Source organism: Heteronotia binoei, chromosome 6 (assembly GCF_032191835.1).
Source record: "Heteronotia binoei isolate CCM8104 ecotype False Entrance Well chromosome 6, APGP_CSIRO_Hbin_v1, whole genome shotgun sequence".
NCBI classification, from domain to species: domain Eukaryota; kingdom Metazoa; phylum Chordata; class Lepidosauria; order Squamata; family Gekkonidae; genus Heteronotia; species Heteronotia binoei.
Window position 1 is genome coordinate 135159658 of NC_083228.1, and position 26558 is coordinate 135186215.

At 49.7% G+C, this 26558-nt stretch overlaps 1 protein-coding gene across 4 annotated transcripts in view; it reads right to left on the reverse strand.

Annotated features, from left to right (window-relative positions):
- FAM131A (family with sequence similarity 131 member A) overlaps positions 1 to 26558 on the reverse strand; it is a 125246-nt gene that overhangs the window by 52614 nt on the left and 46074 nt on the right. The window lies entirely within an intron of this gene.

Here is a 26558-nt window from a genome sequence, read left to right on the forward strand (position 1 = left end):
CCAAAGTCTCCTGGCTCCACCTCCAAAGTGCCCAGATATTTCTTAAATTGGACTTGGCAATCCTATTTGCATATTAGGCCACACACCCCTGATGTAGCCAATCCTCCAAGGCCCTGTAAGAAGAGCTCTGTAAGCTCTTGGAGGATTGGCTACATCAGGAGGGTGTGGCTTAATATGCAAAGATGCTCCTGCTAGAAAGTGAGCCCTGAATTTGTGTGTGTAGCATCTTCCTATCTTTCCGCTCCGGTGGAATTACGTTCCTGCGTCATGCCTTTCTTCTCCTACTCCTCTCAATTTTATTCTTCCTCTTTTGGTGCATGCCTCAAAGGCAAGGAGTTTTTCCTCTTCTCTCGCTCTGCTGGGCCTCGGGAAGTCTATGCCCAGCGGCCAAGGCAGCTCTGTCCTCCTCGCAATGAGGCTGCTGGGGAAATGCAAGATTTCACATTGAAGCTGGAAGGCAACTCACAACGAGGAGTGTGCGGGAATAAAACAGAGAGCAGGAGGATACAGGACTGACCATTTTTTGCTCAGATAAGCAACGCGTGCATACAAAAAGGAAATACGACTTTACACAGGGAGTGATTAAAATGTGGAATTGGCAGCCAGAGGATGTAGTGATGGCCACAGGAACAAATAGCTTTCAAAGGGATTTGATAGATTCATGGAGGCTATCAGTGGCTACTAACTATGGGGACTGAATGGAACCTCCACATCCAGAGGCGGTCAACCTCTGAACAACAGGGCCAGGAGGCAACATCAGAGGAAGACCTCAGCCTCTCGGCCCTGTTGTTGGCCCTCCAGAGGAACTGGTTGGCCACTGTGTTAGGATGCTGGACTAGATGGACCACTGCTCTGATCCAGCAGGGCCCCTCTGATGCTCTTATGAAGGCCTCAGCCTCTATGCCCTGTTATTGGTCCTCCAGAGGAACTGGTTGGCCACTGTGTGAGACAGGATGCTGGACTAGATGGACCACTGGTCTGATCCAGCAGGGCTTTTCTGATGTTCTTACTGATTGACATTCTTCCCACAGCACCAAAAGGAGGGGCTGGAGCTCAATGGCAGAGCCTCTGCTTGGTATGCAGAAAATCCCAGTTTCAATCCCTGGCCTTTCCAATTAAAAGGACCAGGTAGTATGTGATGTGAAAGACTTGAGTCCCCGGAGAGCCGTTGCCACTCTGAGTAGGCAATACCGACTTTGATAGCCCAAGGGTCTGGTTCAGTAGTAGGCAGCTTTGCGTGTTCATGCATTAACCCAAATGAGGCCAGACGCAAGCGCATGTGCATGCAAATGCACCCCTCGAGAACACATCAGGGCATCTCTTCTGTGCATGCATGCACACATGCATGTGGTTTAGGGTTGCCAATCCCCAGGTGGGATAATAAGGAAACTAGCGGTGTGGAATTTGGTAAGACAAAAGAAACACCGCGTACCAAATGTTGCAATATAAGTGCACACGCACTCTTTTGCTCCAACGATCTTAACTCTTTTGCTCCAACGATCTTAACAGAACAATTCCTGAATGTCCTTTAAAGCAAAAAAAATCAGTCTTTAGTAGAAACTCAAACATTAAATGCTGTCAAGTGCAAAGTCTACTGTCATTCCCTTCCTTCTGTTGAAAGACGCAGATAGACGGTTCGTGCATACTAGTAAGATAGACTGCTCATGCATACTAGTAAGATGTGACTGTGAGCTGTTGCCTTAATCACGGGTTCCGGAGTGTAAAAACTGCAGCCAGAGGAAGGGTAAAGGAAACACAGATTTGAACCTAGGACTCGTGTCGCCGCCACTACACCTGTTGAATTACTCCACAAAGAGGAGCAGAAGGGTCTATCTGCGTCTTTCAACAGAAGGAAGAGAATGACAGCGGACTTTGCACCTGACAGCATTTCAAGTTTGAGTTTCTACTAAAGACTGATTTTGTTGCTTTAAAGGACATTCAGGAATTGTTCTGTTAGATTGTTTTAGTAAAAGAGTTTGTGTGCACTTATATTGTAACATTCGGTACGCGGTGTTTCTTTTGTCTTACCAAATCCCCAGGTGGGGGCACGGGATCCCCCGGTTTGGAGGCCCTCCCCCCACTTCAAGGACATCAGAAAGCAGGGGGGGGGATGTCTACTGGACACTCTCTTATTCCCTATGGAGATCGATTCCCATAGGGTATAATGGAAAATTGATCTGCAGGTATCTGGGGCTCTGGGGGACTGTTTTTTGAGGTAGAAGCACCAAATTTTCAGCATAGCATCCAGTACCTATTCCCAAAATACCCTCCAAGTTTCAAAAGGATTGGACCAATTCTATAAGCCCCAAAAGAAGGTACCCTATCCTTCATTATTTCCAGTGGAGGGAAGGCATTTAAAAGGTGTGCGGTCCCTTTAAATGTGATGGCCGGAACTCCCTTTGGAGTTCGATTATGCTTCTCACAACCTTTCTCCTGGCTCCACCCCCGATGCCTCCTGGCTCCACCCCCAAAGTCCCCAGATATTTCTTGTATTGGACTTGGCAACCCGAATGGGGCTGCTTCAAGGTATTCTCGGTGCTTGGGGGGCAAGAGTGGGAGGGCTTCTGGAGTTCTAGCCTTGCTGGTGGGCCTCCCGATGGCACCTGGGCAGGGCTTTTTTTGAGCAGGAACACACAGGAATGCACTACCGGCTGGCTTGGCTTCAGGAGGTGGGGCCTGACATGCAAATGAGTTCCTACCGGGCTTCTTCTCCACAAAAAAAGCCGGCGCCTGGGTTTTAGCCACTGTGTGACTCTGAGCATTGGCCTGAACAGTCCGTTGGCTTCTCTTACGTTCTTCAACAGAACAAGTATAAATCCTCTTTGTTGCACACAGCAGAACAATCAAGGGGCTGGCGGGAGGGGAAACAGAAAGCCTGATCATGGGTAAACGATTTCGTTATTAGAGTCGAGTAACACACAGCGACCGCCATCCGGGGCCATTTCCGCGTGGCCTGGCATCCAGCTCCATTCAGCTTACAGAAAGCGCCTCCCGCACGGGCAACCAGGAGGAAGCAAACGCAAACAGTTCCAGTATGTGTGTTAGGGTTGCCAATCCCCAGGTGGGGGCAGGGGATCCCCCAGTTTGGAGGCCCTCCCTCCACTTCAGGGTCATCAGAAAGTGGGGGGGGGGGAGGGAAATGTCTGCTGAGCGCTTCAACGTTCCCTATGGAGACCAATTCCCATAGGGTATAATGGAAAAGTGATCTGCAGGTATCTGGAGCTCTTGGGGGGGGCTGTTCTTTGAGGTAGAGGCACCAAATTTGCAGCAGAGCATCTAGTGTCTCTCCTCAAAATGACCTCCAAGTTTCACAAAGATTGGACCAGGGGGTCCAATTCTGTGAGCCCCAAAAGAAGGCGCCCCTATCCTTCAATATTTCCAATGGAGGGAAGGCATTTCAAAGGTGCATGGTCCCTTTCAATGTGATGGCCAGAACTCCCTTCAGAGTTCAATCATGCTTGTCACAACCTTGCTCCTGCTTCCACCCCCAAAGTCTCCTAGCTCCACCCCCAGAGTCTCCTGGCTCCACCCCCAAAGTCCCCAGATATTTCTTGAATTGGATCTGGCAACCCTAGGTACTGATGTCCTTGCTCCCTCCCTGTTGCACATAGGCACGCCCTCTGCCCCTTCCCACATTGCTTGGTCATTTCATGCAGTGTCCCCAAGTGCTTTATAACAACTCCCCTCCCACATATTAACATTCAGGCATCACGATGTCGAAATTTCGAATCAACACTTTCCCTGGCAAACTTCTAGACAGGCGAAGGAGGACTCGAACCCAGGCCTTTCCCACACCCTAATATTTCTGTACTGCAGGACAAAGACAATGTTTGCACCCAGAGCACAGCCACGTCCAACACACACACACTGGGCAACCTTGACACTTTCAAGCGTCCATAAAGGCACTTGCAACGCATTTTGTGCGAGGAAATCACAGGCCACAAAGGCGGGAGACACTGTCTCCTCCACCACCAATATCAGCAACACAAGCAGATTTTTTTTTGGGGGGGGGGGCAGTCCAACCTGGGAAGGGACCTTGGTGGGGTTGTAATGCCATAGAATTCATCCGCCAAAGCAACAGAGGAACAGGTTGCCAACCTCCAGGTGTCAGCTGGAGATCTCTTGCTATTACCATTGATCTCTGGGCGACAGAGACCAGCTCCCCTGGAGAACATGGCCACTTTGGGGGGGGGGAGCTCTGTGGCATTTTGCCCCACTGAAGTCTCTCCCCTCCCCGAACTCCACCCTCCTCAGGTTCCACCCCCAAATCTCCAGGCCTTTCCCAAACTGGAGCTGGCAACCCTATGAGGAACGGATCTCCGTCCTCTGGAGATCAGTCCAGATCTCCAGGCCCTCCCTGGAGGCTGGCAACCCTAAGGCAGTAAAGAGAGAGAAGGAGGGGGGGGCTTAAAGCAGTTGAACCAAACGACCCTCACAGGCTGCATGTTGATTCGGTTGCCAGGAGACCTCCCCACTCCTTCCCAGCCCCTGCACTGCTGAAGGCCTTCGGGGACCAGCTCCGTGAGCCTCAAAGGTTAAAGTGACCCATGGTGCTTTCCTACCTGGCCTTATAGGCTCGTCTCTCCCTGCCCGGCACAGCGGCTTGCAGCCAGGGCCTTCTTCAGAAGCAGTTCTGGACTTGTAAGCTTTGCAACAAGGTGTATTGCCATGGCAACTGGTCACCATGGACGGATTTCTCCCAGGATACAGGCCTGGCTTTATGCTGACGTCAGAGCAACACAGGAGGCATGATAACTAGGGAACTAGGGAGGCCGCAAATGAAGGGGGCGGGGAGGGAGAGGCGATGATAAAGGGACCCAAGAGAGACCCCGGTCTCAGTTAGGTGGTGGTTCGACTTGCAGTTAGGCCTTACCGTTTCAGACAGCAAGCGGGGGTGTGCGGGTGGGGGGGGCTCACATGAAAACACAAATGTGTCCCTGCAGGCAGAAATCTAGCTTCTCAGGGACAGGGCAAGGCTTGACCCTCGATGTGCTACTTTTCTGTGTTGCAAAGCTTCCCATTTTAGTAACAGCCGAGACCAGTTTGAGTCTGCCAAAAGACACAAGACCGCCCGGTACACAAAGCTGCTTGAGACAAGATCAGACCACTGGTGTGTCTAGGTCGGTATTGTCTGCTCTGCCAATGTATTTCTTTTTTAGCTGTATTGACATACACAGACAGGGATATTGGCTGTTTATCCCATTACATATACTGAACCCATCTCCCACTATATTTTAATGTATTTTTCTCCTAATGGCAAACTATGTGTATGTTATATGTTAAAAGGTAAAATAGTTGGATGGCCCAGGCTTATAACAATAGAGCCATTAACAGACATTCTCACATTTTGACATATTGTTTTATTGCTTTTGCACGCTCATGCTACTTAGATCAAAGGTTTGCTGAATTTGTTAATTTTACTATTCTCTCATTGGATCTTAAATTTGTACCATTTTGCATTCTAAACCACTGCCTACCAGATAATTTTACAATTCTCTCATTGGATCTTAAGAGCCCCGTGGCACAGAGTGTTAAAGCTGCAGTACTGCAGTCCTAAGCTCTGCTCACAACCTGAGTTCGATCCCTGGCGGTAGCTGGGTTTTCACGTAGCCAGCTCGAGGTTGACTCAGCCTTCCATCCTTCCGAGGTTGGTAAAATGAGTACGCAGCTTGCTGGGGGGAAAGTGTAGATGACCGGGGAAGGCAATGGCAAACCACCCTGTAAAAAGTCTGCCGTGAAAACGTTTCGAAAGCAATGTCACCCCAGAGTCAGAAACGACTGGTGCTTGCACAGGGGCCCTTTCCTTTCCATTGGATCTTAAATTTGTACCATTTTGCATTCTAAGCCATTGCCTACCAGCTATGTGTGACTCTGCTCGCTGTACTGGATTCCTCGTTTGATGAAGTGTGCTTAGAGCACACGAAAGCTTACGTTCTGAGTAAAACTAAGTTGGTTTTAAAGGTACAACTTGACTCCAATTTTGCTTTGCCAGCAGTTCTCCAGGGCCTCAGGCAGGTCTTTCACAACACTTACTGCCAGATCTTTCAACTGGAGATGCCGGGGATTGAACCTGGGACCTTCTGCATGCCAAGCCGATGCTCTTCCACTGAGCTATGGCCCCTCCCCAAAAGCGTACACCAGAAGCTGGTTTATATTGAATCAGACTGCTGATCTATCAAGGTCAGTATGGTCCAGTCAGACTGGCTGTAGCTCTCCAGGGTCTCAGGTCTTTCACATCATCTACTGGCTGATTCTCTACTGGAGGTGCTGGGGATTGAACCTGGGACCTTCTGCATGCCAAGAGAATGCTTTACCCCTGAGCCACAGCCCCTCCCAGAGAGAGGGCTGAGCCACTAAAAATGAGCACAAGAGAGAATTAGATTCCCAGCCTAAGGTTGCCCTCTGGCCTGGAGGAAAGCATCCTTTCGAAGAAGAAGATATTGGATTTATACCCTGCCCTTCACTCTGAATCTCAGAGTAGCTTACAATCTCCTTTACCTTCCTCCCCCACAACAGACACCCTGTGAGGCAGGTGGGGCTAAGAGATCTCTCACAGCAGTTGCCCTTTCAAGGACAACTCCTGGCTGACCCAAGACCATTCCTGCAGGTGCATGTGGAGGAGTGGGGAATCAAAACCGGTTCTCCCAGATAAGAGTCCACACGCTTAACCACTACACCGAACTGGCTGGGAAAGACTGTGATGGGCCCAAGGTCACGCAGCAAGCTTTCATAGTAGAATTGGGGATTCAAATCCAGGTCACCCAGGGCCCCAGTCCCCCGCTCTGTCCGCAGCACCACACTGTATTGGCCATTTACGTTTGATGAAAATCATGAGGCCGGTTTCCATTCCAATAAACCCAGGCTTTTACACCAAACAGCCTGGTAACTGGCACAAAATAAAGGCAGAAACAGCCTGGGCTTGTGGACACTTTTTTTTCTGGACCACTTTTCCTGCTGGCTTGGTAGGGCCAAGAGAATTAACTAACCTGGCTTGCTCCCACGCAGTTAATAGAGGTTTGCTAAGAAAGAGTCCGCAGGTGAAATTTTCCCTGGCACAGAGATTACGGCTCGTTGCAAAGTACCCTGGACGAGACAGCTGGCTATGAAGCCCGCCGGCCATTCGGATTATGTCAGGATTAACACTTCTCCGCGGCACGCCATCATCGCTGGATGTGCTGAATCCATGCAAAAAAAACCCCTCTGACAGGAAGCGATTTACTCCGACCCCTCCAAAGCCCAGAGAGCCCCTTTCTCCAAATCGGTCTGACTTCTCTACCCCGTGGTTTGCAGCCAAACAAAAAAAACACCCTTTGCCAATTTCACAAACCCCAGTTGGACTTTCGCTCAGACGGTCCATGAGAGTTCAGGGAGGATTTAAATCATTTTACAAAACAGACAGTTCGCAGCCACTGGAAACCAAACACAGACAGCGCTCTGGTTTCATAACGCCAGCGTCGGACCGCTTGCTGGAAAGCCGCTCGGTAGAACAGGTGTCGTCTGCTGGCTGGAGCAGACGCTGGCGGGGGGGACCGGGTATATGGACACTTTCCACCTAGACTGCTATCTTGCAAACAGCTGGGCCCTTTGTCATTTAAGCCCTATAACCAATCCATTGAATAAGGGAGGGGAGAATAATCTCTGGTAGGTGTATGTACACAAGGCCGATAGTCTCCTATTATACCCCGGCACTTTCCTGCCCGCAAAAGCCAAGGCTGTCGCCAGGGGGGAAAAATGACAGCGATGCACAAGATTGGTTCAACCTGCCATTATTGGGCACGCAGCATCTGTCCAGCTGTTTGCTTCAATTAGCACCCGGAGTAGCCAATTGCAGACGAAGGCCCTCAGCTATACCTAGCAGAAAGGAACTCGTGTCTTGCCCCCCTGGGTTCTCCTTAGGGGTTGCCAATCTCCAGTTGGGAAACCAGAGTGCCCACGGGCAGTGTTCCCTCTAAGTTGAGTTAGCATGAGCTAGCTCACAGATTTTTAGCCTCCAGCTCACACATTTGTGTCTTAGCTCAGGAAAAATGGCCCCGGAGCAAACTAATTTAGGCAGCAGCTCACAATTTTAATGTCAGGGGCTCACAACTTTAATACCCGTAGCTCGCAAAGTAGAATTGTTGCTCGCAAGACTCCACAGCTCAGAGCAGGGGTGTCGAACTCATTTGCTATGAGTGCTGGATCTGACCTAAATGAGACCTTGTTGGGCCAGGCCATGTCGGTTTGGGCCGAGCTATGTTGGGTCAGGTCATGTGTGTACCTATTTAAGAAGAGATACACATTTTATAAAGAACACAGGCAAACGCAAATATTTTTTTTAAACTTAAAACATGCTTAAAACGTTAGCACTCATTGGTCTTAAGGATGCTTTCTTTGTGTTTCTCCCATGGGATCCAGGGAACAGGGCAAAGGAAGCTGGGGCTCCTTCCTTCCTTCCCCAGGGGACTGCGGGGGCGGGGGAGAACCTCAGCCAATGGAGAAAATAAAGGTATTGCTCTGTAGCTCCTGAGCAATTGAGCAAGCCTTGCAAAGCAAGCTGTTATGCAGAAGAAGAAGAATTGCAGATTTATACCCCGCCCTTCTCTCTGAAAGAGACTCAAAGCGGCTTACAATCTCCTATATCTTCTCCCCCTACAACAGACACCTTGTAAAGTGGGTGGGGCTGAGAGGGCTCTCACAGCAGCTGCCCTTTCAAGGACAACTCCTGCTAGAGCTATGGCTGACCCAAGGTCATTCCAGCAGGTGCAAGTGAAGGAGTCAAACCCGGTTCTCCCAGATAAGAGTCCACACACTTAACCACTACAAGCAAGATATACGGAGAAGGAAGCAGATGACAGCCAGTTGCTCGGGGGACTGATAGGACCCCTCCAGGGGCCTGATTCGGCCCCTGAACTTTATGTTTGACACCCCTGGCTTAGAGGGAACATTGCTCACAGGTATGAGTAAGGTATATAACTTAGAACACTCTGTGAAAGCTTTAACTAATACATGTATTGAAAACAAAGTTTTAAGCCACAGTCTTTTTCACATATTAATTTGGATATACAACATTTTTCTTCGTTTGTAGGACTTCCTGAAGTCCAACGCAGGTGTGATTGCAGTTCCCCAACTGGTGCGGCTGCAACTGGACGGCTGCTTCCGTCCACTTTCAGAGAATCCTTCTTCTGGCAGTGCACCAAAGGACGGGCATGTCACAAAATAAATTTTTCCCAGCTAACAATACATTCAATTGCATTTTTTTTTCTAGTCTTATTGAAGGTACTTCCATATATACTGTCATATATACTCAGTGCAATTTCAGTTTGGCACTGCAAACGCAATGCATTTTATTCCAATTTAAATGTGAAAAATACTGTGGTTTAAAATTTTGTTTTCAATATATGTATTAGTTAAAGCTCTCACGGAGTGTTCTAAGTTATATACCAATCCCCAGTTGGGGGCAGGGGATCCCCCAGTTTGGAGGCCCGCCCCCCACTTCAGGGTCATCAGAAAGCAGGAGGGGGAATTGCTGCTGAGCACTCCATTATACCCTATAGAGATCAATTCCCATAGGGTATAATGGAGAATTGATCCATGGGTAACTGGGGCTCCAGAGAGGCTGTTTTTTGAGATAGCGGCACCAAAACTTCAGCATAGCATCCAATGCCTCTCCCCAAAACACCTGCAAAGTTTCAAAACATTTGGACCAGGGGGTCCAATTCTAGGAGCCCCCAAAGAAGGTGCCCCTATCCTCCATTATTTCCTACAGAAGGAAGGTATTTAAAAGGAGCACGGTCCCTTTACATGTGATGGCCAGAACTCCTTTTGGAGTTCAATCGTGCTTGTCACACCTTTGCTTCTGACTCCACCCCCAAAGTCTCCTGGCTCCACTCCCCAGATATTTCTTGAGTCGGACTTGGAAACCCTAGTTCTCCTGGGAAAGCTGCTGACCCCATAGGAGGAGAGCTAACCCAGGCACACAAACACCCTAGGCAACTGCAGCGGGGGGGGGGGGGTGTACATCTGAGCTCTTTACGTCTTGTGAGCAAGAAGAAGACTGCAGATTTATACCCTGCCCTTCTCTCCAAATCAGAGACTCAGAGCCGCTTACAATCTCCTTTATCTTCCTCCCCCACAACAGACACCCTGTCGGGTGGGTGGGGCTGATAGGGCTCTCACAGCAGCTGCCCTTTCAAGGACAAGCTCTGTGATAACTATGGCTGACCACGGCCATTTGAGCAGGTGCAAGTGGAGGAGTGGGGAATCAAACCCGGTTCTCCCAGATAATAGTCTGCGCACTTAACCACTACACCAAACTGGCTCTGCCAGAGCTACGGCTGACCCAAGGCCATTCCAGCAGCTGTAAGTGGAGGAGTGGGGAATCAAACCCAGTTCTCCCAGATAAGAGTCCGCACGCTTAACCACTACACTAAACAGTCTGTGCTTCTGGAGCACATTGACGGGTGACATCTCCACAGTCCAGGAGACGCTCCGGGAAACCACCTGGTCTTTGCTTGCAGCTGGCCGCGACAATGTCAAGGGGACGGCTGTTGGAACTGACAGGCGTTGGAAACGGGGGAAAGCAAAATAGTCACATTTCACGCGAACACAGGAAGCTGTCTTCTACTGCGTCAGACTCTCGGTCTATCAAGGTCAGTATTTACTTTGACAGGCAGAGGCTCTCCAGGGTTTCCGGTGAAGGTCTTTCATCTTACCTACCGCCTGATCCTTTTAGCTGGAGATGCCAGGGATCGAACCCGGGGACTTCTGCACGCAAAGGCAAGGCTCAGTGGTATTTCAGACAAGCCTCTCCTCAAATTGTGATATTGTTTGATTGTCCGACATATGAAAGCATAATAAGGGCTGTCAGGGGTGGAATTCTAGCAGGGGCTCCTTTGCATATTAGGCCACATACCCCGATGTAGTCAATCCTCCAAGAGCTTACAAGGCTCTTTTTTGTAAGCTCTTGGAGGATTGGCTACATCAGGGGGTGTGGCATAATATGCAAAGGAACTCCTGCTAGAATTCCACCCCTGAGGGCTGTAAACGTATCAGCTTCGGAGTGGGGGGGAGCAGGGCTTTTTTTGTAGCCGGAACTCTTTACCTATTAGGCCACACACCTCTGATGTAGCCAATCCTCCTGGAGCTGACAGTAGGCCCTGTACGAAGAGCCCTGTAAGCTCTTGGAGGATTGGCCACATCAGGGATGTGTGGCCTGATATTCAAAGGAGTTCCTGCTACCATAAAAGCCCTGGGGAGGGTGATGTGTGGAGAACCGGCCACATCTGGAATAAACCCCAGTAGTGCTATACTATACACAAGAACATAAGTAGAGCAGACCAGTGGTCCATCTAGTCCAGCATCCTGTCTCACTCACACCCATAGCCAAAAAGTTCCTCGAGAGGGGCAACAACAGAGTATAGATGCTGAGGCCTTCCCCTATTGTTGCCTCCTGGCTCTAGTATTCAGAGGATTAGTGCCTCTAAATAAGAAGAGCCCTGCTGGATCAAACCAGTGGTCCATCTAGTCCAGCATCCTGCCTCACACAGTGGGCAACCAGTTCTTCTGGAGGGCCAACAACAGGGCAGAGAGGCTGAGGCCTTCATAAGAACATCAGAAGAGCCCTGCTGGATCAGACCACTGGTCCATCTAGTCCAGCATCCAGTCTCACACGGTGGCCAACCAGTTCCCCTGGAGGGCCAACAACAGGGCAGAGAGGCTGAGGCCTTCATAAGAACATCAGAAGAGCCCTGCTGGATCAGACCACTGGTCCATCTAGTCCAGCATCCAGTCTCACACGGTGGCCAACCAGTTCCCCTGGAGGGCCAACAACAGGGCATAGAGACCGAGGTCTTCCCCTGATGTTGCCTTCTGGTTAGGCTTCCCAACCCCCCCGCTCTGGCGGGAATCCCCTGGGTTTGCAGCCTCATCTCCCAGTCTTCAAGAAGTGGGAAGCGGGGGGTGGGGGGTGGAGGGGGGGAGAGCATACCTGTAGGCTTCATTATAGAGCTCCTGAGCCGTTTGTAAAATGTCTGCCCCTTTAAGGCTGGGCAGGGAGCAGGAAGGGCTTGGGAGAACAGCCCCGCCCTTTCTTTTGCTTTCGCTTTCACAAGAGTTCTCCGGAAGAAGATCTGGTAAGTGTGTGTGTGTGAGAGAGAGAGAGAGAGAGGGAAGGGGCAGGGGATTCCCTGGTCTGGAGGCCCTCCCCCCTTTTAGAAAGCGTGGGGGAGGGGAGGGAAATGTCTACTGGGCATTCTATTATTCCCTATGGAGAACGATTCCCATAGGGAATAATAGGGAATTCATCCGTTGGTATTGGGGGCTCTGGGGGGGGCTATTTTTTGAGGTAGAGGCACCAAATTTTTAGTATAACATCTAGTGCCTCTCCCCAAAATACTCCCCAAGTTTCAAAACGATTGGACCAGAGGGTCCAATTCTATGAGCCCCAAAAGATGGTGCCCCTATACTTCATTATTTCCTATGGAAGAAAGGAATTTTAAAAGGTGTGCTGTCCCTTTAAATGTGATGGCCAGAACTCCCTTGGAGTTCAATTATGCTTGTCACATCCTTGTTCTTGGCTCCACCCCCAATGTCTCCTGGCTCCACCCCCAAAGTCTCCTGGCTCCGCCCCCAAAGTCCCCAGATTTTTCTTTAATTGGACTTGGCAACCCTACTTCTGGTTCCAGGATTCAGAGGCTGACTGCCTCTGGATGTGGAGATTTTCTTCAGTCACCATGGCTACCAGTCACTAATCTTAAATCAGGAAACAGAAGACCAAAGAACTGGCACAGTCTGTTTTTAAAGAATCGTTAAAAAAGATGAGGGACTGAGGCTGGTGGCCGATTTGTAGGCCCAGAGAGGCAGACAAACCCTAACCAAGGTTGGGCCTGATGCTGTTAAAATGGATTGTCAGGGATATCACAGCTGAGGCCTGATGGGTAATGGAGGTGGCGGGTAGAGCACATTCACATTCACCTTTTTAAGGAAAATGCTGATCTGATCTAATTTAGTACATAGGGTTGCCAATCCCCAGGTGGGGGCAGGGGATCCCCCAGTTTGGACGCCCTCCCTCTGCTTCAGGGTCATCAGAAAGCGCGTGGAGAGGAGAGGGAAATGTCTGCTGGGAACTCCATTATTCCCTATGAAGATCAATTCCCATAGGGTATCATGGAAAATTGATCTGCAGGTATCTGGGGTTCTAGGGAGGCTGTGTTTTGAGGTAGAGGCACCAAATTTTCAGCATATCATCTGGTGATTCTCCTCAAAATGTCCTCCAGGTTTCAAAAAGATTGGACTGGGGGGGTCCAATTCTTTGAGCCCCAAAAGAAGGTGTCCCATCCTTCATTATTCCAAACGGAGAGAAGGCATTTAAAAGGAGCGTGGCCCCTTTAAATGTGATGGCCAGAACTCCCTTAGGAGTTCAATTGTGCTTGCCACACCCTTGCTCCTGGCTCCACCTCCAAAGTCTCCTGGCCCTACCCCCAAAGTTCCCAGATATTTCTTGAGTTGGACTTGGCAATCGTATTAGTCCACCTTCCGGTGATGTCAGGGGTGTGTAGTATATGCAAATGAATTGTGCTAATGAGATCCGGCACCTCTTTTTCTACAACATGACCCCTGGTTATGCTTCCTGTATGTAAATCCGCCATCAGATCACTAAACACCCGCCGAAAGTGGGGGGGGGGAAAGGCACTCTGTGTATGTTTCGAAATAATATCCTGCAAGTTCAGGGATTACCCAGGCTAAGCGCCAAAGCTAAGGGCACACCTGGCTAGCTCAGGCAAGAGTTAATTAAGCCATCGATTAATATATTTCAACACCACACTCCCAACAGAGGGGTCCAGGTGGTTTCCAATTGACAAAGTACGTTCGACCAAGAAGACACCAACGAAAGGCCGATCTGACCAAAGGCAGCGTTAGAATCGATCCAAAACCAGCAGGCACGAAAAGAGTTCTCAAACAATTAGTACCCGCAATTTTTTTAAAGGAACAGCCTCACACACACACACAGATTAAGACCCAAATGTGTCCGCTTGCGGAAAGGGCGAGAGAGAAAACTAAAGTAATAAATAGAGCGATAAAGCAGAGCACAGAAATTACATGGCAGAAAGTTTAAGCTGTGGCCAATTTACGGCCAGTGGGCCCATAGGATAGAATGGAAAGATCTGGCCACAGCAACTCCAGAGAAGTGGGGGGGGGGGGAGTGCAAATAGTTAGCTTTGCCTAGGGTGCCAAAGGGTCAGGGCCAGCCCTGGACTTACTTCCCAGGCATCTGGGAACGGGTCATTCTTGAGATTACACCCGTGGTGGAATTTCAGTGCCATGTAAAACCACTGAAATGAATGGGATCAGAGCAGAGAAACCCTTCATCGCAGGACAGCTGAGGGCTTGAAGGGTATGAAGCCAGAGTGCTTTTTTGTAGCAGGAACTCCTTTGCATATTAGGCCACACACCCCTGATGTAGCCAATCCTCCATGAGTTTACAGGGCTCTCAGTACAGGGCCCACTGTAAACTCCAGGAGGATTGGCTACATCAGGGGGGTGTAGCCTAATATGCAAAGTGATACTTTGAACACAGCCTGTGAACAAGCGCTTAACCAACTAAGTTCCAGTGAAGTTGACCCAGTTCCAGTCACATGAACTGCCACCCACAAGTCCAGTCTGAAATTCTTTTCTCCTGGAAACCCTGCCTAAAATATCCAGCTCTTGAGAGAACTCATGCAAGCCATTAAAAGTTTCAGAGAAAAGGGGTAATGAACCAGCTGCAGTCGCTGTCCTTTGTTACACCTGGAAAAACTACATCTCGGAAAATTCTGCCTTCCATTCAGAGAGGCTGGCAAGGTCCAGAAATAGTAACACGACCCCGGGGGACTATCATTTGAATGAAGACATCTAAGGGGAGTCACGATCGAGGTTTATAAAAATGACGTGTATGAAGACAACAGATAAAAACATTTTTTCACTCCCTCTAACAATTAGAGCTTATTGTTGTCTGTGGAATTTGATTCAGCAGCAGAGCCACCCCAGGTGAAACCAGGGACTTCTCATAGAGGGTTATTCAGAGGTCATCTAGTCCAACCCCCTGCCCAAGGTGGGATGTCCGATCATTGAGCATTCCTGACAGATGTTCAGCCTATGCTTGAAGGCCTCCAACTGGTCTCTGGAACTCACCAATGCAAGATGCGACGGTGACATCTATCTTAAGTTAGGGCTGTCAAACACTTCTAGCTATATGGAACCTCCAGGTTCAAAAGCAGTATATCTGAGAATATGAACTGCTGGAGAGCAAACAAGAGCCTCCCGATTGACTTATGGAACTCACTGACACAAGATGTGGTGACAACTATCTTAGATATCCATTTGCTTCAACCATCCCTTACATGATATTGTCCAGATACCTGACAATCTCTGTTTCCCACCTCCTGAGCAACTTACGGAACTCACTGACGCAAGATGTGGTGATGTCAGCCATCTTGGATAGCTTTTAAAAAGTCTGGACATATTCACAGAAGCCAGGTCTGTCGATTGCTATTAGCTATGTGAAACCTCCAAGCTCAGAAGCAGTGTACCTGAGAACAGGAATTGTTGGGATGCAAACAACGGGTGCCATATGGTTGGATTTCCCAGAAGCCCTTGGCTGGCTTTTATTGGAAACAGAACGCTGGCCCCTTGGACTAACCTTCTTCTGGCCCTGGGGTCTCCAGTGTGTCTTCTTCCAAATCTACTAAACCAGGGATGGCCAAACTTGCTTAACGTAAGAGCCACATAGAATGAACGTGAGATGTCTGAGAGATGCAAGACATGAATGTCAGATGTTTGAGAGCCGCAAGATGGATGGATGGGAGGGAGGGAGGCAAATAGAAGGGGAGAGGGAGATGTGGAAAGAAAGCAACTTTAACTTTAAATGCATTCTTCAAGATGCTGGTTGGCTTGGCTTGGCAAAGTGATTTAAAGAGAGAAATGCCTTCTCCAAGCTGGCCAACAGGGCAATAGGAGAAGAAGAAGAAGAAGAAGAAGAAGAAGAAGAAGAAGAAGAAGAAGAAGAAGAAGAAGAAGAAGAAGAAGAAGAAGAAGAAGAAGAAGAAGAAGATGATGATGATGATGATGATGATGATGATGATGATGATGATATTGGATTTATATCCCGTCCTCCACTCCGAAGAGTCTCAGAGCGGCTCACAATCTCCTTTACCTTCCTCCACCACAACAAACACCCTGTAAGGTGGGTGGGGCTGAGAGGGCTCTCACAGCAGCTGCTCTTTCAAGGACAACCTCTGCCAGAGCTATGGCTGACCCAAGGCCATGCTAGCAGGTACAAGTGGAGAAGTGAGGAATCAAACCCGGTTCTCCAAGATAAGAGTCCGCACACTTAACCACTGCACCAAACAATAGGGGCTTGAAGAGCCACACAACATGTCTGAAAGAGCCACATGTGGCTCCCGGGTTAGCCACTGTTCGGCCACCCCCGCTCTAAACCCACATAGGTTTGCCAGCTTTTTAACCATGTCTTCCTCCTGCATCTTTAAATGGAGTTTGCTCTGTCAATACTAGCAAGAGATAATCCACTTCAAACTGCTCAAAGCACAGCAGTACGTCAGACCCTGGTCAGTTGGCAACTCTATCTCCTCCCAGGCTTCCTGTGGAGTAGGGATGCCAACTCTGAGTTGGGAAATGCCTGGAGATTTAAGGTTGGAATCTGGAGAGAGGCCTCAGCAGGGCACAGTGCCGTAGAATCCACCCTCCAAAGCAGCCATTTTCTCCAGGGGAATGGATCTCTCATTGGGAGTTCAGTTCTAATCCCTGGAGATCTCCAGGTCCTACCTGGAGGTTGGTAACATTATTGTAGAAAGAGTCTGTAGCCGGGGTGGTAAAACTGCAGTTCGGGAGCCACATGTGGCTCTTTTACACATATTGTGTGGCTCTTGAAACCCCTATTGAGAAGGCATTTGTCTCTTTTAATCACTTCTCCAAGCCAAGCCAGCCGGCACCTTGGAGAATGCATTTATAGATAAAGTCGCTTTCTTTCCACTCCTCCCTCCCTTTCTCTCCTTCCTTCCTTCCTGTTTTTCAGCTCTCAAACATCTGACGTTTATGTCTTGTAAACTCTCAAACATCTGACGTCTATTCTATGTGACTCTTACCTTATGCAACAAGTTTGGCCACCCCCTGGTCTGTAGGCTTGTTAGCTCCAGGTTGGGAAAGTCCAAGAATTTGGGGCGGAGCCAGAGGAGGGTTCGGGGAGGGGAGGGACTTCAGTGGGGGACAAGGCCATAGAGTCCACCAGGGGTCGTTTTGGAGAAAAATAGGTGGTGGAGCTCATTAGCATAACTCATTAGCATATGCCGTCCTCCCCAGCCAAAAGCAATCTGACGCAGGAAAGGAGAGTCCCGGATGAGTGAAGCCTGCTTGGACTGGCTAGAGATCCAGCCAACCCAAGCAGGCCTCGTTCGCCTGGGGCTTTCCTGGGCTGCCTCCCCCAGTCAAAAGGCCAACAAGCCACCCATCACTTAAAATCACATAGGAAGTGGAGAAAAGGTGGTGTGGGCTTCTCCAGGGGTTAATGAGGGCTGCTGGGAGTGTGGCAAAGCTCCTGGTGGCTGGCTGGCTGCCCATTCTCCTAACCCAGGGATTTTTATGCAGCTGCAGCTACTATTTAATGGACAAGGTAGGTGGGGAGGTAGAGGGGGAACCCTCAGGAAGGTGCGGGAGCTGTGCTCCTGCGAGCTCCTGCTGAATCTGAGGCCTGGAGTCCACCCTCCCAAGCGGCCACTTTCTCCCTGGAAACTGAACTCTGGCCCCTGAATCCCAGGCAACCTCCAGCCACCCCCTGGAGGCTGGGAACCCTGAGGCGTCAGAGCAGCAGCACAGCCAAGTGCAGCGCTTCCAGCGGCCAGTTCCTTCGCCTCTTCGTTAAGATGCGACTCAGGCACAGTGCCCACCCGGGGCTTGGTAATTGAATTAATCCCAGCGTTTGAAAGGAGGCCTCCCCGGGAGCGCACCAAACGCATGCAGTGGGGGGGGGCAGGGCAGGGAAGGGGGGATGACAGGTGGGGAGGGGTGGTGAGAACCAGAGAGGATTGTGAGGCACTCCAAAGGGATCTGTCGAGGCCGGGCGAGTGGGCATCAACGTGTCAAATGAGGTTCAATGTGGCCAAGTGCAAAGTAATGCACATTGGGGCCAAGAATCCCAGCTACAAATACAAGTTGATGGGGTGTGAACTGGAAGAGACTGAGCAAGAGAGAGATCTTGGGGTCGTGGTACCGTAACTCACGGAAAATGTCGAGAGTGTGCGACTGCAATAAAAAAGGCCGATGCCATGCTGGGAATTATTAGGAAGCGAATTGAAAACAATTCAGCCAGTATCATAATGCCCCTGTATAAACCGACGGCGCGGCCTCATTTGGAGTAATGTGTACAGTTCTGGTCGCCGCACCTCAAAAAAGATACAGCATTGGGAAAAGTGCAGAAAAGGGCAACTAGAATGATTAAAAGGTTGGAACACTTTCCCTATGAAAAAAGGTTAAATCACTTGGAGCTCTTTATCGTGGAGAAACGTCGACTGAGGGGTGACATTATAGAGGTTTACAAGATTATGCATGGGACAGAGAAGGTAGAGAAAGAAGCACTTTTCTCCCTTTCCCACAATATGAGAACTCGTGGGCATTTGATGAAATTGCTGAGCAATCGGGTTAGAACGAATAAAAGGAAGTCCTTCTTCATCCAAAGGGTGATTAACACATGGAATTCACTGCCATGGGAGGTGGTGGCAGCTACAAACATGGACAGCTTCAAGAGGGGACTAGATAAGCATATGGAGCAGAGGTCCATCAGCAGCTATTAGCCACAGCGCATTGTTGTTATAATATTATAATAAAAAGCAGAGATCACCCTGCCAACAAAAGTCCGTGTAGTCAAAGTGATGGTATTCCCAGTTGTAATGTATGGCTGTGAGAGCTGGACCATAAGGAAGGCTGAGCGCAGAAGAATAGATGCTTCTGAGATATGGTGCTAGAGAAGACTCTTGGACTGCAAGAAGATCAAATCTGTCAGTCCTAAGGGAAATCAACCCTGACTGTTCCCTGGAAGGTCAGATGCTGAAGCTGAAGCTCAAATACTTTGGTCACCCAATGAGAAGGGAGCACTCCTTGGAGAAGACCCAGATGCTAGGAAAGACAGAAGGCAAAAGAAGAAGGGGAGGGCAAAAGATGAGATGGCTGGGCAGCGTTACTGATGTAACAAACACGAATTTGGGCAGACTTTGGAGGATGGTGGAAGACAGGAGGGTCTGGTATGACTTTGTCCATGGGGTCGTAAAGAGTCAGACTCAACTGTGTGACTGAACAACAAAAATTGTTAGAACTCTCTGGGGCAGTGATGCTCTGTATTCTTGGTGCTTTGGGGAGGGTGGGGTACAGTGGGAGGGCTTCTTCCGTCCTGGCCCTCCTGATGGCACTTGGGTTTTTCGGCCCCCGAATGCCACAGAGTGTTGGACTGGATGGGCCACTGGCCTGATCCAACATGGCTTCTTATGTTCTTAGATCCAACAGGGCAGCTGTGTTGGTCTGAAGCAGTTGAACAAAGATGGAATCAAGTTGCCCCTTTAAGACCAACCAAGTTTCATTCAGAACCTAAGCTTTCATGGGCTAAAAGCTCACTTCTTCAGAGGGGGTCAGGTACAGTGAGCTGAAAGGCATGCAGACGGTTGATTAAGAGGCATTTTATGAGATGCCTGAACGGCCTGGGTTGAAAAACGGAGCAGCGCTCTGCGTTTGCCTTTTGCACCTTGTGGCTTTGTGCATTTGTCCAGGCGTCGCGTTTTGCATTCGACGCGCGCGGCTGCATGCATGCTAGGTTTGGCCTGCCGTTGCGCTCTGCATTGGACCCGAGGTTGCATGCTGCCTTTGGACCCGAGGTTGCATGCAGCGTTTGCATTTGATCGCAGCGCCACGAAAGGCTAATCCAGCATGCAACAAGCGCCGCTCCTCCCTGCCCCCCTTCGCTGTCTCCTGCGGGGTAGGGGAAACGTGCGCCTGGCGCTTGGCTGGCACGGTCACGCCGCTGCAAATGGGCACAGATCCGACGTCAGCAGCCTTATCCCAGGGCCTGGCGGCGTCAGCCCCGCCGTTCCCCGGGCGGTTGCCGTGGCAACAGGAACGTGCTTCTTCCTTCCCTGCCTTCCGCGCGCGCCGCCTTGTTGCTGAGCTGGGAGGGAGCCAACTGCTGCACGCTTTGTTTGTAAGGTCTAAACCTGGAGACGGCTGATAGAGAACCCCGGAGACGCTTCTCCCCATAGATTGAGCCTGCCTGGGGAGAGGGAGCCTGTCGTCTAGCCCAGTGGTCCCCAACCTTTTTGGCATCAGGGACCGGTTTTGTGAAAGACAGTTTTTCCACAGACGGGGTGGGGGGGGATGGTTTTGGGATGATACAATTGTGCACTTTATTTTGGTGTGGTGGTTAAGTGTGCAGACTCCTATCTGGGGGAACTGGGTTTGATTCCCCACTCCTTCACTTGCAGCTGCTGGGATGGTCTTGGGTCAGCCACAGCTCTCGCAGAGTTCTTGAAAGGGCAGCTTCTGGGAGAGCTCTCTCAGCCCCACCCACCTCAGGGTGTCTGATGAGGGGAAGGAAGATAAAGGAGATTGTGGGCCACTCTGAGATTCGGAGTGGAGGGCAGGATATAAATCCAATGTCTTATTATTATTATTACTACATTGTAATATATAATGAAATAATTATACAATTCGCAGCCAGGTTGCTAACAGGCCACGGTCCCGGGGGTTGGGGACCCCTGGGCTAGCCGATGTCACCCTTGGGGTTGCTACAAGCCTGGAGAAAAATGCAGGCAGGTTCACCTTAACAGGGCCGTTCCCCCTCTTCATTAGGGGCGGGGAGGTAAATCACAGCCTATTAGGCTTCTGTTAAGCCAACAGGACATTTTTATACAGGCTCTGTGGGCCACCGTAGATTGGGGCTATACCAGGGGTGGCCAACGGTAGCTCTCCCGATGTTTTTTGCCTACAACTCCCATCAGCCCCAGCCAGCATGGCCAATAGATAGATAGATAGATAGATTATGGGGGAGAGGTGGAAAGAAAGCAACTTCAACTTTAAATGCATTCTCCAAACTGCGGGCTGGCTTGGCCTTGAGAAGTGATAATAATAATAATAATAAGACTGCAGATTTATACCCCTCCCTTCGCTCTGAATCAGAGACTCAGAGCAGTTTACAATCTCCTTTATCTCCTTCCCCCCTGTGAGATGGGTGGGGCTGAGAGGGCGCTCACAGCTGCTGCCCTTTCAAGGACAACTCCTGTGAGAGCTATGGCTGACCCAAGGCCATTCCAGGAGGTGCAGATGGAGGAGTGGGGAATCAAACCCGGTTCTCCCAGATAAGAGTCCACACACTGAACCACTACACCGAACTGGCTCTCTCTCTTTGATGGCCCAAGGGTCTGGTTCAGTAGTAGGCAGCTTTGCATAGTCATGCATTCACCCAAATGAGACAAGATGCAAGTGCATGCAAACGCAACCCTTGAGAACACATGAGAGCATCTCTTCTGTGCATGCATGCACACATATATGGGTCTACTTCAAGGTATTTTTGAAGTGGAGGAGTGGGGAATCAAACCCAGTTTCTCCCAAAGAAGAGTCCTCACACTTAACCACTACACCAAACTGGCTTTCTAAAGAGACAACTGTCTTGTCCAAGCCAGCTAATGTGTTGTGAAAGAGCCACATGTGGCTCCCAAGCCACATTTTGGCCTCCCCTACTCTAAATAATAGTGGTCCGACTGGTGGGGCTTCTGGTGTTCTGTTACTTATCGGTACATGATGTTCTGAGAGACAATTAGCGTCGCATGGCATGGTTTGCTTTCCTCTCCCCACAAAGCCTGTCACTGTTTATTAGCATAGACGGCATGGCGGAATCCCATGGAGATGCTGGTTCAAATGCTTATGCAGCCGCTTGGGAAGTTCTTGCTGCCTAATGTGAACTCGTGGGCATTCGATGAAATTGCTGAGCAGACAGGTTAAAACGGATAAAAGGAAGTCCTTCTTCACCCAAAGGGTGATTAACGTGGAATTCACTGCTACAGGAGGTGGTGGCGGCTACAAGCATGGCCACCTTCAAGAGGGGGTTAGATAAAAATATGGAGCAGAGGTCCATCAGTGGCTATTAGCCCCAGTGGGTGTGTATATATATATTTGGCCGCTGTGTGACACAGAATGTTGGATTGGATGGGCCATTGGCCTGATCTAACATGGCTTCTCTTACGTTCTTATGTGACACAGAGTGTTGGACTGGAGGGGCCATTGGCCTGATCCAACATGGCTTCTCTTATGTGACACAGAGTGTTGGACTGGATGGGCCATTGGCCTGATCTAACATGGCTTCTCTTATGTTCTTAATCCTACCTCTCAAGGTTGTCGTGAGAATAACAACCTTAGCTCCTTGGGGGGGTGGGATGGGGTAAAAATGTATATAGGGTTAAATCAGTTAGATGATGATCTCCACTGAGACTACTGAATTACAACTGTTTTCTATGTCGCCAGAAGGTAGGACCAGAACCAATGGGTTGAAATTAAATCCAAAGAGTTTCCGGCTCAACATTAGGAAGAACTTCCTGACCGTTAGAGCGATTCCTCAGTGGAACAGGCTTTCTCGGGAGGTGGTGGGCTCTCCTTCCGTGGAGGTTTTTAAACAGAGGCTAGATGGCCATCTGACAGCAATGAAGATCCTGTGAATTTAGGTGAAGGTATTTGTGAGTTTCCTACATTGCTCAGGGGGTTGGACTAGATGACCCCGGAGGTCCCTTCCAACGCAATAATTCTATGATAATGAAGCTCAAGACAAGGCATCCTCCTGGACTGAATCACGATCCAGGTTTCCTGCATCGTTACCAATGCTGATTTCTCCCCCCCCCTACTACGCCTCTGCATATCACACCTAATCCAATCGCAGCTGCTGCTATTGCCATTCCCCTGCAGTTGTCATCTGGCATCTGAAATCACCCCGCTCTCCAAGATATAAGGACGGATGGACTCTCATTCTTGCCGTAGCTGAAGAAGTGAGCAGTGACTCACGAAAGTGTATGCCTCGCCACAAATTGTGTTAGTCTTTAAGATGCTCCTTCTCGTTTCTTCTGCTACCGACTAATACGGCTACCCACCTAGATCCGTTATGTCAATGAAATTGACATTTTATGTCAATGATATTGACATTTTATGTCTAATGGTTTGTATTCTGATAGATTCTGTATGAATAAAATTTAAAAAGTAACAAAAGGAGGGGTTTTTTTAAAAAAATGCATATGGAGATTACAGATCTGGCATTAGACAAGGTCTGCTGGGTTGATCCGTGCCCCACTCAAGATCTGCAGCATATCTAAAAAAGGTAAAGGTAGCCCCCTGTGCAAGCACCAGTCGTTTCCGACTCTGGGGTGACATCACATCGTGACATTTCCACGGCAGACTTTTTAGCAGGGTGATTTGCCGACGCCTTCCCCAGTCTTCTACACTTTCCCTCCAGCAAGCTGGGTACACATTTTACTGACCTCAGAAGGATGGAAGGCTAAGTCAACCTTGAGCTGGCTACCTGAACCCAGCTTCCTCTGGGATCGAACGCAGGTCGTGAGCAGAGAGCTCGGACTGCAGTACTGCAGCTTTACCACTCTGTGCCACGGGGCTTTTTGGTGCCGAAACCCGGCATATCTACAGCAGTGCATTTCTAAACAGAGACAGATCTGTACTCAGAACTGCCCAGACGCTCCCCTGTCAAGCTGAACCCTTTGCCTTTAATCCTAACTTGAAAACATACAGGTCCACTGTGATGTAGTTGCTGGAATGAGCAACTCAGCAAATGCCTGGACACTGTGGGGCACTACATCATTCTATGTGTCTGTTACTGCTTTGAATGGGATGCCTGTCTTTGTCTTTATCTGGGAGCTGCCCTCTGACCCCACCTTTCTCTTCCCCACTTTGTCCTCTCCCTTTGCTTCACATGGCCTTCCATGCAGACACATTATTTCTGCAGATCTCTCCTGTAGAGACAGTGCCCTCCTACTCCCTCACCCATGATGCTGGACAAGGTGGCTGGTTGTGGTAGGGAAAGGACTCTTTTGATAAGGCTTCTCTCTCTCTTTAGATTAGGCTTCTCTCTCTGAGAGCCAGTTTGGTGTAGTGGTTGTGTGCGCGGACTCTTATCTGGGAGAACCAGGTTTGATTCCCCACTCCTCCACTTGCACCTGCTGGAAAGACCTTGGGTCAGCCACAGCTCTTGCAGGGTTGTCCTCGAAAGGGCAGCTTCTGTCATAGCTCTCTCAGCCCCACCTACCTCACAGGGTGTCTGTTATGGGGGGGGGGGGGGGAGAAGGTAAAGGAGATGGTGACCGCTCTGAGATTCAGAGTATAGGGCAGGATATAAATCCAATATCTTCTTCTTCTTCTCTCTCTTATTTTGACTGCAGCCTGAATGTCAACTGGATCTACTTGAATAAATGTAAGTTGACCTTTTTTTGCAATCTACTCGGGAGATTTATTTGCAGCACTCAGTATCACCCTCCTATCCCCGGGCAAAGCTCTCCTATCTTAACCAGATAGCCCAGCAGAAGCAGACACACAAATGCAATCTGCCCATCCTTGGAGGTTCTCTTTTTCACAGTTATTGCCTGTGTCCTGAGCGATGATATTCAGAATAGACTTGGCGGTGTTACTGTGCTGAGCCTCCAGGGCTCAAAACGGAAACACCCCATCAGTGGCTCAGCATCAAAAGGCACCCCGTTTGAAGAAAAATAGAAACATAGAGCTGGAAGGGACCTCAAGGGACATGTAGCCCAACCCCCTGCACAACGCAGGAAATTCACAGCTACCTTCCTTCGCGTTCCTCGGGGACCCCTGCTGTGTGCCTACACTCCAAACAGACAGTCCTCCTCATTAAAGGCACATAGACCTGAGCACCAATGTTCCTTCTAAGCTGCAGAGTCTTGTGAGCAAAAATTCTACTTTGTGGCTACTGGCATTGTGAGTGGCTGAATATAGTATTGTGCTCTGGGGGCATCCTTCCCGAGCTAAATTTGGTGGTTAAGTGTGTGGACTCTTATCTGGGAGAACCGGGTTTGATTCCCCACTCCTCCACTTGCAGCTGCTGGAATGGCCTTGGGTCAGCCATAGCTCTCGCTGGAGTTGTCCTTGAAAGGGCAGCTGCTGTGAGAGCCCTCTCAGCCCCACCCACCTCACAGGGTGTCTGTTGTGGGGGAGGAAGATAAAGGAGATTGTGAGCTTCTCTGAGACTCTTCGGAGTGGAGGGCGGGATATAAATCCAATATCTTCATCTACCTCACAGGGTGTCTGTTGTGGAGGAGGAAGATAAAGGAGATTGTGAGCCGCTCTGAGACTCTTCGGAGTGGAGGGCGGGATATAAATCCAATATCTTCATCTACCTCACAGGGTGTCTGTTGGGGAGGAAGGGAAAGGAGATTGTTAGCCGCTCTGAGACTCTTCAGAGTGGAGGGCGGGATATAAATCCAATATCTTCATCTACCTCACAGGGTGTCTGTTGTGGGGGAGGAAGATAAAGGAGATTGTGAGCCGCTCTGAGACTCTTCGGAGTGGAGGGCGGGATATAAATCCAATATCTTCTTCTTCTAAGACGCAAGTGTGTGAGCTGGAGGCTAAAAATCTGAGCTAGATCACGCTAACTCAGAGGGGACACCACTGAGTGCAAAGCCAATCTAGGGATGCTAGTCTCCAGGTGGGACCTGGGGAATCCCTGGAATTACAGCTTCTCTCCAGACTACAGAGATAGTCCTGGAGAAAAAGGATGGTTTGCACTCTATGGCATTGTTCTCCATTGTGAGTTTCCCTGTCCTCCGTAGGTTCCATCCCCAAATCTCCCAGAGTTTCCCAAGGGGGAAGTATTTGTGAATATCCTGCACTGTGCAGGTTGGACTAGATGACCCTGGAGGTCCCTTCCAACTTTATGATTCTATTAATCCAGATCTGGCCACCCTACCCCCCCATCCCCTGCCAATGGCCAGGGGACCTGGGAACCCCAAGTCCATGGGACCCTCTTGCCTATTAGGTTTGAGTTCTAATGCACTGGAAGTCTAACAGAGCATCACTTTGGCAGGTGGTTTCCCATCCTCACCTGGAACGGGTCCAGAGGAGGTCAGCGAAGATGGTGAGGGGTCTGGAGAGACCAAGTCCTACAAGAAGAGGCTGAAGGAGCTGGGCATGTTTAGCCTAGAGAGGAGGCGGCTGAGAGGTGATAGGATCACCATCTTCAAGTCTTTGAAGGGCTGTCATCTAGAGGACGGTGTGTGGCTGTTTTCTGTGGCCCCAGAAGGTCAGACCAGAACCAATGGGTTGAAAATAAATCAGAAGAATTTTCAGCTCAACATTAGGAAGGGGTGTCAAACATGCAGTTCAGGGGCCGAATCAGGCCCCCCCGGAGGGCTCCTATCAGGCCCCCGAGCAACTGACTGTCATCTGCTTCCTTCTCCCTCTCTCTTGCTTCCTTCCGCATGACAGCTTGCTTTGCCAGGCTTGCTCAATTACACAGGAGCTACAGAACAAAACCTCTATTT